Source organism: Gorilla gorilla, chromosome X, assembly GCF_029281585.2.
Source record: "Gorilla gorilla gorilla isolate KB3781 chromosome X, NHGRI_mGorGor1-v2.1_pri, whole genome shotgun sequence".
Classification (NCBI taxonomy): Eukaryota; Metazoa; Chordata; class Mammalia; order Primates; family Hominidae; genus Gorilla; species Gorilla gorilla.
Window position 1 is genome coordinate 53,381,959 of NC_073247.2, and position 7,629 is coordinate 53,389,587.

Sequence of the window (7,629 nt, forward strand, 5' to 3'; positions counted from 1 at the left end):
TGCATAGCATTTCAGCCCATTTTATCATATATTTATTGACAGGTATATGCTCAAGAATAGAATAATATAAAATAGAAACTGCATATTTGAGTAGCAGAATTGCATTTGGCTTATTTTTGCTTCTCTGTATCTTTGAAATTTTTAACGTAGCATATATTTTCATAAAATGAAATTATCTAAAGTAATTAACTTCTTTTTAAAAGCCATTATTTCGGTTTCTAGGCATTTTAAAACATTAGTTAATTGAAAATGGAAATGGAAGTCTGAGACCCTGGCAGTTTGTAGGAAAGGCTAGTGGCCACTGCTGCAGTGGTTCTTGTCCCAGTGCACAGCAGAGATGGCGGCTTTGGTGCTGGCAGAACAAGTTGTAGTGTGTCACCCCCACATTTCTGGGGATCTGTAAGTCCTACCTGGCTCATGGTGGGGTGAGGAATCCACACATGCCAGGGCTGAAGGGCAGGAGTGAACATGGTCCCCTTAGAAATTTAACCCTTCTCTCAGAAGTGTACAGTAGAACTAAAGAAGACAAACCACCAAGGGTAATCTAAAATTGTGATTGGCTCACTAATAATCCCAGGACAAAATGAGAGGTCATTAATCAAGAATAAGTGAAACTGCTATAAAGATGTTTGATATAAAGGCTTGGGCTGAATATGTTGTATAATGGGGCTGCAAAGGACCCATATGGTTTTCTTACAAAAGACATTTTGGCCTTTCCTCCACTGTTACTAGCAGGTGCTGTACTGTTTTGGAAATTGGCCGAGATGATTGAGGCCAGTGAAAGGAGCAAAAGAAGAAACAAAAACATCAAGAAAATATTGCAAAAGCTAAACAACTATAAAAGGACTGAAAAAATGTGCAGGCTCTACAATCAAAGGAAAATAATTTGGAAAATTATGCAGCCTTGGAAAGACCTATTAAGATTTCTTCTTTCGATTTCATAACAGTCTTATTTAGCAAACAAAATCTGACCATATGGAAGAACTGTGTTCGTTCTAACCTATTACTATAGCAACTTCTAGGCTTGGGTATAGAAGTTTGTTGGTATCTATTGACAATTCTTGTAAATTAGCACTTATTATGGTACAAATTATTTATAACTGACTTAGTCATTTGCCATTTTGCAGCTTTTGTACTGAAATGAAAATATCTTTTGGAGAAAAATGACTTTTGATTATGAACTCTATTCAAATAATGGTTTAAAATGGGGCCCTGTTCTGGGTAAAGAAAATTAAGAATGTTAAAAGTCAGGATTGTCTTCTCTGAGATGAAAAGTGTGCTTTGGCTTAAAAGAGATACAGTACATTAATCACATATCTTATTATTATTGCTTATTTCTTGGAATAGAATCATTTCTGGCTTTATCAAAGCAAAGTAATATTAATCAATAAGTACATCGAATTGATGCATTTTTCTGATTTTAGTCTTTCAGACAGCTAGTAATTATCAAGACATTCTGCATTTTTAAAACATAATTTTATAAAAAATTCTTTTATTTTGACTATGTAGAATTTTGCCTACTAGATACAACAGTTTTTGTACCTAAAAGCACTGCCATTTTCTTAGAGATAACTTGTTGAGAAAAGTGACACTACTATTTAAAGCTTGCAATAAATATGCCAAACGCTGTAGTACCTTGGAACCAGTTTATTCTTTTTTTTTTTTTTTTTTCTTTTTTGAGACAAGAGTCTCACTCTGTCACCCAGGCTGGAGTGCAGTGGCGCGATCTCGGCTTACTGCAAGCTCCATGTCCCGGGGTCACGCCATTTTCCTGCCTCAGCCTCCCGAGTAGCTGGGACCACAGGTGCCCGCCACCACGCCCGGCTATTTTTTTTTTTTGTATTTTTAGTAGAGACGGGGTTTCACCGTGTTAGCCAGGACGGTCTCGATCTCCTGAACTCGTGATCCGCCCACCTTGGCCTCCCAAAGTGCTGGGATTACAGGCGTGAGCCACCACACTCGGCCAAGAACCAGTTTATTCGTATGCTAAGTACCACTGTGAAATAGAATGTCCTATCCCATAATTTGCTGTTTATATAGATTCCACTTTCGGTTTTTTATCCCATTCTCTGTTTTAATTTATGTGGTAGTAATGTCCAATATTTTTTGATCGAATAGGTTCAAGGTGAGACTTAAGACTTCAAATGATGTTTCAAGAACTCTCAAAGAACTCTCAAAGAGTTAACAGTTAAGTCATACTTCATAAGTAGTAAAGAACGTCTTAAAATTTGGAAAATTTCATTGGGCATAGTAGTAATTGGGTAAGAATAAATTATTTAAAAATAAAAATGTGCAATTACTAGAAGAGCTAAAGCGTGCTTTTTTTTTTTTTTTTTTGAGACGGAGTCTCGATCTGTCACCAGGCTGGAGTGCAGTGGCACAATCTCAGCTCACTGCAACCTCCGCCTCCCAGGTTCAAGTGATTCCCCTGTCTAAGCCTCCCGAGTAGCTGGGACTACAGGCATGTGCCACCATGCCCAGCTAATTTTTGTATTTTTAGTAGAGGCGGGGTTTCACCATGTTGGCCAGGATGGTCTCGATCTCTTGACCTCGTGATCCACCTGCCTCAGCCTCCCAAAGTGCTGGGATTATAGGTATGAGCCACAGCGCCTGGCCTAAAGCATGTTTCTTTTAGCTAAGTAGTGTAACTGGAGCTTCTTACTATTAAACCTGGCATTTATAAATACTTGGTCCAGTAATTTTATCCACTGTCAGTATTTAATAACTGGTTAATGTTTTATGCACCTCTGATAATTAATTTTAAGTTACAAAAAATTGTCCAACAGCTCTAATTTTAAAATGAAACTACATATTAAAATAAATTTGATACTTTTTTATGAAGAGAAAAAAATTAGAAGAGAAACCTCTTAAAATGCCATAAATGTACATCTAGTAGTGAACAAGAAGTCATATTTAGACTTCAGGAGGATTTTTTATTAGCACATAAATATTATTTTTTAGAAAGACAATGTAACACTCTGAGCATTTTTCTCAGGGAATGCAGAAACAACCCCTGAATCCCAGAACACCCAAAATAAGTTGGCATTTCAGATTCCAGTGGCATGTGATGTTTACTAGTTGTGCCTGCTTCTAAACTTACAGGGGCTCAGAACAAGAAACTTGGACTAGACTCCCAGACACCTGGGTTGGTCATAAGGGTGGAGATTAGAGCCAGGCAATGATGTAGAGACATAGATTACAACCAGATTTTGAGCTAGCAAATACTTAAAGCCAATGTCCTTTAGTTTTTTTTTTATTGAAAGTGAGACAGAAGTTGCTTTTCTATTAGTCAACTTTATATCCCGCTTTATGTTGAAAATAAAGAATTTCATAAAGTTTAGCTTATTTTCAATTGTGTTATTCTACACTGTTCTCACTATAAATAGTTATCAAAAGTTAATCATACTAAGAACATGACAACTGCATTCCTGAACTGGGGCCTTTGCACGAGCTTCCTATTCCCTCTGCCTGGTCCACTTCTTCCAGATGACTGCACAGCAAACTCGCTCACTGCTTTCAGTTCTATGCTGAAATGTCACTTCCTCAAAGTTTGAACTAAAATGTCTCATTCAATACTTGAATGTTCTATTTTTCTGGTTTCAGGTTGAGAAAATCATTGCATTTTTTAGGTCATGCTTTCCACTAGTTTTCTTTCGTGATTTTTAAAAAAATTTTCAATCAGACAACTTTTGGGAAAGCATATTAAAGGGTTTAAAATTTAGATAATAAAATAGGTAATTTGTCTTCATTGAACAAAAACTATACCACAGTTACTATGTTTGCAGAATTGCAGCTGATTTTGCCTACCAAGCCATGTGACTCAGCTGAACAGGGACAACTTGTACCTGCTTGTCACAAAAATGCTGAAAATAATAATACTTTGACTTGGGCAAATAGTATTTCTTTCTTTCTTTTTTTTTTTTAAGAGACAAGATCTCTCTCTCTGTTGCCCAGGCTGGAGTACAGTGGCATGATCATGGCTCACTACAGCCTCCGCCTCCTGGGCTCAAGCAATCTTCCTGCCTCTGCCTCCCAAGTAGCTGGGACCACAAGTGCGCACCATCAGTCCCAGCTACTTTTTGTATTATTTGTAGAGACTGCGTCTCACTATGTTGCCCAAGCTGGTCTTGAATTCCTGGGCTCAAGCAATCCTCCTGCCTCAGTCTCCCAAAGTGCTGGGATTACAGGCATAAACCACCATGCTCGGCCTCAAGTAATATTTCTGCTTCTATCACTTATCTATTGCTGCATAATGAGACACCTGAAAAATTATTTAAAATTAGTAATTTTAAATAACAACAAAATATTATGTCTCACCATTGTGTGTAAGTTTACAGGGAAATCCCTTTGTTAGTTTCACCTGAGCTCACTCATACAACCGTTGTCAGCTGGAGCATCAGTTGGGCTGCAAGGCCCAAGATCCTCACTCACATGTCTGGCAGTTGATTCTAATCATCAGCTGGGGCTCTGTGGTTCTCATCCTTAAATAGGATAGATAAGCTTCCTTATGTGACAGTCTCATTGCAGCATTCAGGAAGAGCAATCATAGAAGTTGCAATGTCTCCTAAGGTCTAAGATCTACAGTTATCACAGTGTCACTTTCATTTTTAGAAGAGAAACCTCTTAAAATGCTCTAAATATATATCTAGTAGTGAACAGAAAGTCATATTTGGAGTTTTACTGGATTTTTTATTACAGCATATAAATATTATTGCTCAGAAAGACAATATAACACTGAAAACTTTTTCAAGATATGCAGAAACAACACCTGAATCGCAGATATCCCAGAGTAAGTTGGTATTTGAGATTCTAGTTGCACGTGATGTTGACTAGTTGTACCTGCTCCCAAACGTACAGGAGCTCAGAACAAGAGACTTGGAGTATCTGAGGAGTGGTGGGGGCAGATTATGAGAAGGTGAAGGGAGGAGATACATAATGAATAAAAGTTGCCTTGGTATGCAGATATGTCTTCAGGTGATTAAAAAAAGTTCTTTCAGAGTAGTTCTCCTCTTGGTACAGATGCGTTTATTAACGAAAATTTCCTTTACAAAAGGGGAGTTTTACAGTTTGCAATTGAGGGGGACGTGGGAAGCTTTTCCCTCTTTGGCCGGTTCTCAACTTCTTTTAGCTCAAAGTAATCAATATGCCAAAGTGGTATAATTTGGAGTAGCATATCCTGATCTTCCTCAGTCATATTTTGGGATGGCATATCCTGAACCCCATCAATACTTTCTCTATAGTCCAGAAATTTTTCTCCAAGATATATATTTTAAATTCTCACTTGGTAGATAAGGGAGCATAGGGGAGAGTGGGACTGTTTTTTTCAGGGGAATGTTAGCCGAAAATCCAAAATGTACAACCGATAAATCCACAGAACTCTTGTTGAAGGGCCCTGCCTGGGTGTCCTCTTGCCTCTCATTTAGTCCATGATGGAGAATTAGAAATGGGCTCCTTAGAAGCAGAACCAGAAAACTGCTAGTTAACACCAGCACATGGGCTTTGGGAATCCTAAAGAAGGCACCAAAGCATGAATAAGTAGACATGAGGAATTACACATTATAGGATTGGCATGTGTACAAAGGAGGGGGTAGGTGAAGGATGAGATAGTGAGTGAGTCCTGGGAGTTGCATGTTCAAGTAGCTGGAAGATGTTGGGCAATGCATCTAAGCTCTTACTGAGAGACAAATGCTCAGGATTTATCCTGCACAGTGACGAGCTCATTCCCATTTTTACCTCCTTCACTCCATAACCTGGCTTGTGCTTGTAAAACAATGTACTTTTCTCTTCCATGATAGAATATTGGGATGCATAATTTAATTATTTTACTCCTTCAAATGCTCCAATTTCACCCTTGGGGTAGAAGGAGGTAGACAAGGAGGGTAAGTTGTAGAAACCCCAGCAACTTTTTAATTTCACAGAAATTAGTTTTAGACAACGTTGTGTGGCCGAGGGATCAGAACAGCTCATTCTTGCAGACAGCTTGTTTACTGCTAGATGAGACTTTCAAAAGGAGAGTGGACCTTGTGTGAAATCCAAGTTAGCTGAACCTACAGTGGGTTCCTTCACTCGAATAAAGTGACCTGATGCCATTGCTTATCACTGTCTCATATCTTGGTCAGATTGTTCTGCCCCTGATAGCCAGATGTTCTCACCATGAGTTCCCTTTCACCCTTTCTCACCTTCCTTCTTTTTTCTTCATCTCACAATGACTTAAAATGGCTCCTCTCCCACTGAAACAAGCAATGACATTAAGAGCCACACTGTTGGCATCCACCACAGAACCTCCTGTGGAATTTGTCTAAACTGCTATTTACCTGGGCCCCAAGTAGGAGGGGTGCTGGTGAGATAACACTCCAATTTGCAATTTTGAATGACAAAAGTGGTCAAAGTACAGTGGGAGATTGTTCTGTCTCTCCGGATCTCTATTTTTTTGTGTGTTTGTTTGCTTTGTTCTGATATGAGTGGAAATGCCTCTAGTGTTTTTTTACATAAAATATTGGTTTTAGAACTAAGGAGTGTCTGTGTGTATTTAATTTATATATGTAATTTAGTAATTTATTATATATGTTTACAGTGTATATGTAAATTAGTGCATAAATATTTACACATATTATAGCCTTATTTTGTATTATAGCTTTAAAATTTTGTCAATGGCTTTTCCAGCATCTGTAGAAATAACCAGATGTGCAGTTATTTTTTTGGCAATATATCAATCTGGTGTATGGTACTAATGAATTCCTTAATATTGACCCATATTCTTGGAATAAATCCCAGTCAATTGTGGTGTATTATTTTCTTACTGTAATGTTGAATTTTGTTTGCTAATATTCTGTTATTTCTTAAAATTTTCACTCAAGTGATATTGGTCTGTAGTTTGCATTCATGTACTGTCTTTATCAGGTTTTGCATCACAAAATTAATAAGGAAGTTTTTCCTTTACTCTCAATGCTCTGAAACAATATGTAGAACATTAGAACTATCTTATCTTTAAGTGTTTGTTAGAGTCTTCTTGGGAAAACATCTGGACACTGTTTTTCTGTAGGGCTATTTCTTAATGATATTCTCAATATTTTTATACGAAAATCGGTCTGTTTAAGCTTTATAATTCTAGTAGGGTAAATTTGGTAATATGTATTTCCATAGGACATTACCCATTTTATCTTAATTTTCAAATTCATTTCTATAGAGAAAAATCTCTTCTGCTTCAACAATTCTTGTCATTTCTTAATTGGTATACTTGTACTTTATCCCTTCATTTCTTGGACAAGTTAGCTAGTGGTGTTTCTGCTTTTTTTTTTTTAATAAAGTGATTTTGATTTATTAATGAGGTCTATTTTATTCTATTCTCAATCTCTGCTTTTACCTTTATAGTTTCCTTTCTCGTGCTCTCTTTTGGTTTACTTTGTTCTTTCCTAGCTCTTTTTTAAAAACTTATGAGTTTTCCTGCAATCACTGCTTTACATATATCTCTTAGATTCTGATACATACTGTTTTCATTGTCTTTATTCGTATAAATTCTGTAATTTTTTTCACTCGCGTCCATGTGAAGAGACCACCAAACAGGCTTTGTGTGAGCAACAAGGCTGTTTATTTCACCTGGGTGCAGGCGGGCTGAGTCCGAAAAGAGAG

The 7,629-nt window shown here is 37.3% G+C and overlaps 1 pseudogene; it reads left to right on the plus strand.

Moving 5' to 3' along the window:
• Positions 1-625: 625 nt before the first annotated feature.
• On the plus strand, positions 626-850 carry LOC101140530 (small integral membrane protein 15-like; annotated as a pseudogene).
• The last annotated feature ends 6,779 nt before the right edge of the window (positions 851-7,629 follow it).